The sequence below is a fragment of the Physeter macrocephalus genome, chromosome 3 (genome assembly GCF_002837175.3).
Source record: "Physeter macrocephalus isolate SW-GA chromosome 3, ASM283717v5, whole genome shotgun sequence".
In the NCBI taxonomy this organism is placed as follows: domain Eukaryota; kingdom Metazoa; phylum Chordata; class Mammalia; order Artiodactyla; family Physeteridae; genus Physeter; species Physeter macrocephalus.
The window spans coordinates 18,623,734-18,634,014 of record NC_041216.1 but is presented as its reverse complement, the minus strand read 5'-3'; the positions used below and the strand labels follow the sequence as shown (position 1 = coordinate 18,634,014).

The 10,281-nt window shown below is 51.4% G+C and overlaps 1 long non-coding RNA gene across 1 annotated transcript; it reads right to left on the bottom strand.

The window, feature by feature from the left end:
- Positions 1–1,245: 1,245 nt before the first annotated feature.
- LOC114485936 (uncharacterized) lies at positions 1,246–8,071 on the bottom strand. Its single transcript, XR_003679169.2, has 3 exons — positions 7,413–8,071; positions 2,722–2,825; positions 1,246–1,986 (listed from the first exon to the last, which is right to left on the bottom strand). It is a non-coding gene; the product is annotated as an uncharacterized lncRNA (long non-coding RNA).
- Positions 8,072–10,281: the final 2,210 nt, after the last annotated feature.

Here is a 10,281-nt window from a genome sequence, read left to right as displayed (position 1 = left end):
TATGAGTATGGAGGGGGTGCAGGTGGGAAAAGGCGCAACTGGTGAAAGAACAGAGCCACAGTGGCAAGGAGAAAAGATCTTTGTGACAAAAGTCTCCTTGTGCAGCCCAGCTCACCTCTCACCTCCTGAAGCAACTGGCATTCCTAGGATGAGCCCTGGAGTGGAGCTTTGGAGGCTCAGCTCTGCCAACAAAAACCCTAAAGCAAATCACACCTCTGGGCCTCATTTTCCTCATCTGTAAAATGGAATAATAGCCTAGATCAGCACGGTCCAACAGAAATATAATGTGAGTCATAAATGTTCTAGCAGCCACATAAAAAAGTAAAAATGAACAGGTGAAATTAGTTTCAATAATATGTTATTTACCCTAATATAGCCAAAATATCTTCAACATGTAGTCAATATAAAAAAGTATTAGGAGGGACTTCCCTGGTGGCCCAGTGGTTAAGGCTCCACACTTCCACCGCAGGAGGCACGGGTTTGATCCCTGGTCAGGGAACTAACATCCCGTATGCCGCAAGGCACAGTGAAAAAAAAAAAAAATTAAGGAGATTTTACATTCTTTGTGCTAAGCCTTCAAAATCCAGGGTGTATTTTACACTCAGAGCATTTAGACCAACTACATACCCAGGGCTCAACGGCCCCATCGTTAGTGGCTACCATATTGGAAGCTCAGATATAGATAATCGCTAGGGTCTCCTCTAAAATTATGTGACTGGAGTAAAGGCCAGGCTAGACTCCGTAAACTTTCTTTATACATTTGCCCCCTGTTGAAGCACAAGGCCCTGGCTGGTCCCAGTTGCAGAAAACCATTCAAGTAACACATTTAGGGAGTTACTTCAAGTGGCAATAAAATGGGTCATTGATTCTGGAATGACACAGACCTGCTTACTCAGCTGTGTGCTCTGGGCAAGTTATTCTTCCTCTCTGAGCCTCAGTTTTGCCATCTGTAAAATGGGAATAATAACAATAATAGCTAACAGTATATAGCACATAACATGAGCCAGGCATTTTTGTTCTAAGCCCTTTATGTGTATTGACTTCTCATTCAAGAGTCTAACACGCAGCATCCCAATTTTATAGGAGAGCTGAGGCACAGAGAGGTTAAGCAACTTACCCAAGGTCACACAGCTAGTATGTAGTATTGCTAGGATTCAAACCCGGGCCACCTGGCTCCAGAGTCCCTATGCTGAACCCCAGGTCCACACTGCTGGCCTCCTCAGGAGGTGGTGAGGATTTAGCAAAGGACTGCCCTGAAAGCTCCCGGCAGAACACCTGGAACACAGTAGGCATGTAATAGATTGTTGCTGTTGCCCTCAAGTGGAGAAGAGCCCCTGGGTGACCTCCAAACACCTGGGGCACAGCTGGGTCATGACCAGCTAGGAGGTAGCCCCTTCTGAGCTTTCCTTGTGCAGCTTCCAGTCAGAGGCTGAGAGGGGAATTCGGCTGAGAAGGCGTCTTCCTCATAGCTCTGGTGCAGAGGCCTCTGAAGGTGGATGATTCAGGGTCTTAAGTGCCTGGGCCTTGTGGATGGGGGGTGGGGGCGGAGTGGGGGTCCTCAGTGAGAAAGGCAGCCCCACCGGTTCCAAGGGCCGAGCCAGGAGCTCGTGGATGCCTGTCCGGGTTCCACTACCAGCATCTTCAGAGGGTGGGGTATGACAGCAACCTGGAGGAGGGGCTCAGAGGTCAAAGGGCCATGACCTTGCACGCACCTGGTGGTCATGGCAATATCCCAGGCCCGGGAACAGACACCCGCACAGGAAGATGCTTTCACTTGCAGTATTGTGTAGCTGAACTTGAAGATATGATTCAAACTGGCCCAAACAATGAAGAGGCCCAAGAGTCTGGCAGCAGGTGATGCTGGATACAACTGGTCTAAAAATCACCAAGGGCCCACTTTTTGTTCATCTTCCCCCTTCCTGCGGCAGAGCTGGCTCCTCTCGTGACTGGCTCGGTCCTGGCAGAAGGGAGCTCCCCCTCATCACCCTGAGTAGGAAGGAGAAAGCAGCTCAGTCCCAGCATTCCCAGCCCCAAGTCCTGAGATTCACTCTGATTGGTCCTGCTTTGGTCACATGTTCACTCCTGAGCCAATCCCTGTGGCCAGAGAAATGGAACACACTGATTGGCTTAGTGTGAATCACATGCTCTAGTCTTGCCTCCCCTGCCGAGAATGGGAAATGGTAAAGGGGAGATGGATGCCTGGGGAGGCAGAGAGCAAATCTCTACTCCATCAGGTTCTGGTTCCATTTCTGCTACTGCCTGGTCATGTGACCTGGGCAATCCATTCCCCTCTCTAGGCTCAGTGGACTAGAGTAAATGCTTTAAAATCTTGACTTAGTTTTGTTTTGTATTTTTAAACTTTTTTTCAAAGTCCTATGTAGAACTCCAATACATGAATCCAACTGGACATGCTGTGGTTGAAGTGGAGGAGGGGCCAGGACGCTCAGCCTCCAGTCCCTACCTTTCCCCGTGGGGGCTCCAGGAGCCCCATTGTGCCCTCCATCCCTGGCAGCCCAAGCCACCTGAGTCAACATGATCCCAGCACCACTCCCGGCACGCCATCCAGGTTGGTTGAACTGTCCAGGTAATGTCCAGGGAACCCTGGACACTATGAGGTGGCAACCCCAGGGTCCTGGTATACAAAGGCAAGACGAGGGATTTGTGAACCCCATTCCCACGATAGCCCCAGCCCCTCAGCACCCTCAGCCCTTCAGAAAGCACCTGCTGCTGACCACGACGACCTCACCCTCACGAGGAAATGGTAGGCATGGGGATGGCACAGTCAGAGCCTTCACCCACCGTGGGCGACTCAGCCAGGAGCCAGGCTGGGGGAGAGAGGATGATAGCCATGAACAGAACCGCCTTTGACTACAGAGGACAGTGCCCTCCCCATGTTCTCTGAAGGATGGCCCTCACCTCCTTACGCCTGCCTGGTCACCAGGAGCAGGTTAGGTCAATGCTGAGTTGTTTCAAAATTATAATAAAAGAGTGACAGCCATGCCCCGCTCCCTCCCCAGCAATTCACAGGGTGTAAAGCTTTTTCCTTCCCTTTGGCTCAATTGCTTTTGACGGCAGCCACAAGAGGCAGTAAGGGTTAGGTCCCACTGTATGAGCTGACATTGACTGAGCCTCTGCCCTGCGCTAAATGCCTTATTAACTCACGTCACCCTCTATACAGCGATAGGAGGCAGACACTATTGTTAGCCATGTCCTTGAAGACAACCTTGAGACTTGGGGAACTGAGCCCTCGCCACTCAGCTGGATGTGATGGAGCCTCCACTTAAACCCAGGTCTGCAACTCAAACCATGAGAGGAGCAGTTGACACAACTACAGCTGCTAATTCTACAGAAGAATAGATGGTCACCATCACCAAATCCTTGAAGGAGAGAATGGGAGAGAAGGATTGCATGGGAATTCTGAGGACAGAGCAATGTCGACACAGGGATGCTTCAGGGGCTCAGATGTCGATTTGACCTGAGAAAGAACACTGTGACACTCGGAGCTGAGGGACAAAAGACAGGGAAGCCTGGTGAGGCCTGAGTGTGCAGGCGGAGGCTGACCGGCCATTTGGCACGGTGTGGCCGGAGTTCCCACACTGATGGGGGTTGGGCAAACATGGTCTTGGTGCTGGAGTTTTAAATTTTGTTTATTTCACTAACAGGCCCCCCTGTCTCCAGCCTCAGCCCTCCCCACCCACTCTCCACACTGCAGACCCGGTGAACTTTCCAGAGCATCCCTCCACCAAGTTGCCTCCATTGGCAGTTCACCATCTTCGCCAAACTACCCAAAACTTAGTGGCATAAAACCACCACTTTATTATGCTCAGAGTCTGTAGGTCAAAAACAGACAGGGCCTATCAGGGATGCCTTGACTCCATGACGTTTGGGGCCTCAGCTGGGAAAACTCGAAGGCTGGGTGGGGCTGGAGTCATCTGGAGAAGTCTTTGCTTACATGCCTGGTTGCTGATGCTGGCTGTCAGCGGGACCTCAGCAGGGCTGTTGCCTGGACCACTTACACGTGGTCTCTCCAAGAGAGGGCTTTCTCAGAGCACGGCAGCCAGGTTCAAAGAGTAAATATCCCGAGAGAGCAAGATGGAAAAGCATTTTTGTGACCTAACTTTGGAGGTCACAGAGTGTCATACACAAAGCTCCACCATATACCCAGAAAGTTCCACCCAGGGTCAAAGGAAGGGGACATAGACCCCAGCACTGGATGGGAGGAATGTCAAGGTCATGTTGAAAGAAGAGCAAGCGAGATGGGAGAGAGTGTTACGGCCGCCTTTGGAAAAAAAATAATCATCTGCAACACATGACTCTTCAGATGGGGGTCCGACCCCTCAGCCTGGCTGACGAGGCCCCGTTTACACCTCCAGCCCCACTGGTCTTTGCACATGCTCTTCCTTCTGACCAGAAAACTCGTCCACCCATCCCACCCCCACCCCCTTCACCTGGTCCACCTCTACTCACCCTCACGGCTCAGCGGAGACGTCATCTCCTCCCAGGAAGCCTGCTCTGACCCCTGCCCCCACCGCAGCTGAGCTGGGGCACCTTTGGACCACAACAATTTGCCCCTCTGGGTGCAGCGGTTTCTCTACTTTTTCGTCTCTAACAGACTGTGAGAGCACGAGGGCATGGAGGGTGTCCACCCCGTGTGTCTATCATTATATCCCCAGCCCTGGGCCAAATTCCAGCCCCTTTCTGGGTCCTGCTGGTGGACAGCCCGCAGCCACTCCTCCCAGGAAGCCTTCCTGGATTGTCCAGGTGTTAGGTGTCTCTCCTGCTCTCCCACAGGCCCCCTGTGCAGGTGTTTGGAAAAGGTGGGATGAAAGCACAGAGCTCTGCCCCCTGTTCCCAAGCCAGAGCTTGCTATTGCAATAAAAGAAGCAGCAAATTACCAGACGGGCTTGGAGCTGTAATGATTAAAACAGGGTATTGGGGGCTTCCCTGGTGGCGCAGTGGTTGAGGGTCTGCCTGCTAATGCAGGGGACACGGGTTCGAGCCCTGGTCTGGGAGGATCCCACATGCCGCGGAGCAACTAGGCCCGTGAGCCACGACTACTGAGCCTGCGCTTCTGGAGCCTGTGCTCCGCAACGGGAGAGGCCGCGATAGTGAGAGGCCCGCGCACCGCGATGAAGAGTGGCCCCCTCTTGCCGCAACTAGAGAAAGCCCTCGCACAGAAACGGAGACCCAACACAGCAAAAATAAATAAATTAATTAATAAACTCCTACCCCCAACATTAAAAAAAAAAAAAAAAAACAGGGTATTGTTCTTGGGGCTGCTAATTGCATACCGAGAAATGAGGACTGCTCAGCCCATGGCGTATTAACACAGACCTCAACCACAGTGCCAGGCCCAGACGGGCAGAGAGCCAGACACAGAGGTGACAGGGGCAGAAGAGTTGTCCTGGGGCAGTGTGTCCCCAAAGGGGGTGACTGCATCAGCCTCACCGGGGGACCTATTAAAATACAGATTCCCAGGCCCTACCTCAGACCCACTAAAGCTGTATCTGGGGGGCTGCGGGCCTAGGAACATGTATTCTTGACAAGCTCCCAAGGTGATTCTGAAGGTCCAAGCCTGGGATTTCTAACTGCCCCACCCCAAAGCCAGACAGAGCACCACGCCACCCGGCCCAGCTCACCTTGAGAATGTGGCAAGATTGAGAAAGTGAGGACAAGAAGAGGGCAGTTTTCCCAGGAACTCAGGTCAAATCTTCCTCGTGAGCTGAGGGACCCAGGACGAGTCACCCCACCTCTCTGAGCACAAGCTGATTTACCCGGAAGCCAAGGGAGCTTAAGCTTCCAAGATGCCCCCAACGCTCCGGGAGGGGCCTCAGCAACGGGTTCACTCGCTCGTGTGTGTTCAGCAATTTGCAAAAGTAGGATATTTTTGTCTTCTTTTTCTCAGAGTTCCCGCCCCGCAAAGTGTGTGAGCTTCAGGCTCCCTAAGAAATGAAGAGAGTCGTTTGGATGTCACAGGGAGCTGTGGGGATGAAACGAGCAGACATAGGTAGAGCTGCCAGCCCAGAGCCTGACACCCAACTGTGCAGGGAGAAAGCACCTCCAGCAAGGGGCTCAGCCTCTCCGCGCCTCCGTGTCCTCGTCTGTGAGAGGGACGTGTGACCGCAGCTGTTGTGCACATCGCTCTGTGCGAGCATTTGACCAGCGAATATGGATAAAGCGTCCAGCTCAGTGCCTGGCGGAGAGCAAGCGCTCTGCAAGTCCAGCCAGGGATGCGCAGCTGATGAACGACCGTGGAACCGAGCGAGCAAGGCAGCCCAGCCTGAGAGGGTTGCGTGATGTGTGTGCTTTTGAAATCGTGTTCCTTGGAAACGTAGAAAGGAGATAGGGCCCGCTTTCGCCAAGCCAGTTTAAGAACGGCCCTGCCAAGAGGCAGGGGAGTGGACTCAGTGAATCAGATTCGCTGTAATTCTGGGACCGGAGTGACAGAATGGCCTTGACCTTGGGCCCGTGGTTTCCGGGAAGACACCTGCTCTGAGGAGAGGAGCAGACACCCAGATCAGAGGATGCTGGAAGTTTAGGGCAGGAGGAGAGCTTGAGGATGGGGTTTCACCCAGTCCAACCCCCTCCCGTATTCCCTATGCTACCAGCAATTGTGAATGACATTTTCATGGAGGACTTCCTGGAGGAAGCAGCGTTAGAGCAGGGAGGGAAATGACAGGGATGGACAGAAAGAAAAGACAAGGCCAGGAGATGCAGGACACTCAACAGTCATCAGCATAATTACGGACATTGGATGAGCACATATTATGTCAGGATTTGCCTACGTGCTGCATTCAGGTGGTCTCATGTTAGGAATTCTTTTCTTGTTTCTGTTTTTGTTTTTTGTTTTTTTCGGTACGCGGGCCTCTCACTGCCGTGGCCTCTCCCGTTGCGGAGCACAGGCTCCGGACGCGCAGGCTCAGCGGCCATGGCTCACGGGCCCAGCCGCTCCGCGGCATGTGGGATCTTCCCGCACCGGGGCACGAACCCGTGTCACCTGCATCGGCAGGCGGACTCTCAACCACTGCGCCACCAGGGAAGCCCGTTTCTGTTTATTTTGCTCATCTGCTTTTATACTAATAGTTTTTAAGCTCTGAAACAATTTCAAACTGGTAGAAAATTTGCCCATATAATAGTAAGAACTTTTTTTCTGGCTCCTTTGGAAAGTAAGCTGCTGACCTGATGCCCCATTACCCCAGATTCTTTGGTGTTTACCTTCTACAAGCACACTTCCCGACACAACCGCAGCAAAACCGTCCAATCAGGAAGTTAGCAACGAAACACTGCTACCTTCTGCTCCCCAGTCCCCGTGCTGGTTGCCCAACTGTCCCGGCAATGCCTTTTATAGCCAAAGCACCCAGTTCACAGACCTAAGTTGTCAGGTCTCCTCGTTCTGGACCAGTGTTACTCACCCTTCCTTTCACAGCCTTGACGCTTTTCAAGATGTCGGGTCAGTTATTTTGTAGCATTTGGGTTTGGCTGCTGTTTCCTCATGGCTGGGTTCGTTTGTGGCAGGATTCTCCCAGGTGGCACCTACTTAGCTTTGAATTTGTTCCATCATGTCAACTGGGGTCACTTGATTAAGGTGGTGTCTGCCAGGTTTCTCCACTGTCAAGTGACTCTTTCTCCCTTTGTAATTAAGAAGGAGATACTCAGAGACTAGGTAACTATCCCATTCCTCACCAAACTGACCATTTATTCACTTATTTATTTATAGCAGGATGGACTCATGGTTTCCTGTTGTATTCAGCAGTTTATAATCCATGACTATCATTCTTTACCATTAATTCTCAAATTGCCCCAGAATTGGCCAGTGGTTGCCCCTTCAAGTGGTTCCTGGGGCATTTTGGCACGTGTCCACCATTCTTTGAGTATTTCCTTAATTTCTGGCACAACAAGCCATTCCAGCTTCATCTTGTACTTTCCCCGCCTCAGCCCTAGAATCAGCCATGTCTCTAAGGAACCCGAGTTCCTTTGGTGGAGAGTGGTATACAGAAGCCAACATCTGGGTGCTAAATGGGCTCGTTCTTACTGGGGAGAGCTGCTACTCCCAGGCCCTCTCTGTAGACAGAGCGGGGAGCAGGAACAGGAAGCATATTTATTTACACAGCACAGGCTCCGGACGCGCAGGCTCAGCGGCCATGGCTCACGGGCCCAGCCGCTCCGCGGCATGTGGGATCTTCCCGCACCGGGGCACGAACCCGTGTCACCTGCATCGGCAGGCGGACTCTCAACCACTGCGCCACCAGGGAAGCCCGTTTCTGTTTATTTTGCTCATCTGCTTTTATACTAATAGTTTTTAAGCTCTGAAACAATTTCAAACTGGTAGAAAATTTGCCCATATAATAGTAAGAACTTTTTTTCTGGCTCCTTTGGAAAGTAAGCTGCTGACCTGATGCCCCATTACCCCAGATTCTTTGGTGTTTACCTTCTACAAGCACACTTCCCGACACAACCGCAGCAAAACCGTCCAATCAGGAAGTTAGCAACGAAACACTGCTACCTTCTGCTCCCCAGTCCCCGTGCTGGTTGCCCAACTGTCCCGGCAATGCCTTTTATAGCCAAAGCACCCAGTTCACAGACCTAAGTTGTCAGGTCTCCTCGTTCTGGACCAGTGTTACTCACCCTTCCTTTCACAGCCTTGACGCTTTTCAAGATGTCGGGTCAGTTATTTTGTAGCATTTGGGTTTGGCTGCTGTTTCCTCATGGCTGGGTTCGTTTGTGGCAGGATTCTCCCAGGTGGCACCTACTTGGCTTTGAATTTGTTCCATCATGTCAACTGGGGTCACTTGATTAAGGTGGTGTCTGCCAGGTTTCTCCACTGTCAAGTGACTCTTTCTCCCTTTGTAATTAAGAAGGAGATACTCAGAGACTAGGTAACTATCCCATTCCTCACCAAACTGACCATTTATTCACTTATTTATTTATAGCAGGATGGACTCATGGTTTCCTGTTGTATTCAGCAGTTTATAATCCATGACTATCATTCTTTACCATTAATTCTCAAATTGCCCCAGAATTGGCCAGTGGTTGCCCCTTCAAGTGGTTCCTGGGGCATTTTGGCACGTGTCCACCATTCTTTGAGTATTTCCTTAATTTCTGGCACAACAAGCCATTCCAGCTTCATCTTGTACTTTCCCCGCCTCAGCCCTAGAATCAGCCATGTCTCTAAGGAACCCGAGTTCCTTTGGTGGAGAGTGGTATACAGAAGCCAACATCTGGGTGCTAAATGGGCTCGTTCTTACTGGGGAGAGCTGCTACTCCCAGGCCCTCTCTGTAGACAGAGCGGGGAGCAGGAACAGGAAGCATATTTATTTACACACACACACACACACACACACTGTATGGTATTTACACATTTACATCTATATTTCTATACCTCTCTCAAATTGAAAACCATGAGTACACACTGATACCTCAATTTCCAATCCAATGCCACAGGATTCATTTCCGTTCTCTCCCTTTCCGTATCTGTAACTCCCTTCTTGGATGTGAAAATCTGTGTTTCCTTGATCCTTACTATATTTACCAAGTTGATGAATCCCCTCACAGGTAAACAGTCTCCCACCACTGCCATCCCCCCACACAGGGATGCCACCCTCCATACCCTGCTGGGGCTCTGACACCCCCTGTGGCCGACTCCCCCCTCGTGGATGACCTTCTCACCCCTTTGGGTTCTGATACCCATACCAGGTCACCCTTCCCTGGGGTACCCTTGTCCCCTTGCTCAGGTTCTGATTGTCCTCTGGGCCACTGTTACCCCTGTGAACACTCTCCTTCGCAGAGCTAGTAAGTTGCAAAGCCCAGATTCAAACCCAAGTCTGTCTGATGCAGACCCTAAGATCACTGCATTCTCTAAACAGTCCCAAGAAGGAGCATGCTTTCTCTCCCAAGTGAATTTTCCCAACTCAAGGCAATTGAGGAGGTTCTTAGCCTCAGCCAGGGCTGCTTCTCCTGGGGGAGGGAAGACAGGGACCCCACCTGTAGCCCTTCTGCTGGGCTGTACACCATCCCCTCTGCTCCTGCCAGCTCATGGCTTCAGAAGGGACCTTGGGTCTCCCCAGGGGTGAATTCAGGAACTGGGAGTGATCTGGCTGCCTATGGCAGATAATGAAAACAGCGCACCACTTTTGCAGCACTTTACAGTTTACAAAGCCCTTAGCAAATTTGCCGAGTCTTCATCACAGCCCTACGAGATAAAGATCAGTAAACCCATTTTACAGTCAGTGAACTGAGGCTCAGACTGGGGAAGGGGCGTGAACAAAGTCCGCATCAGACAAC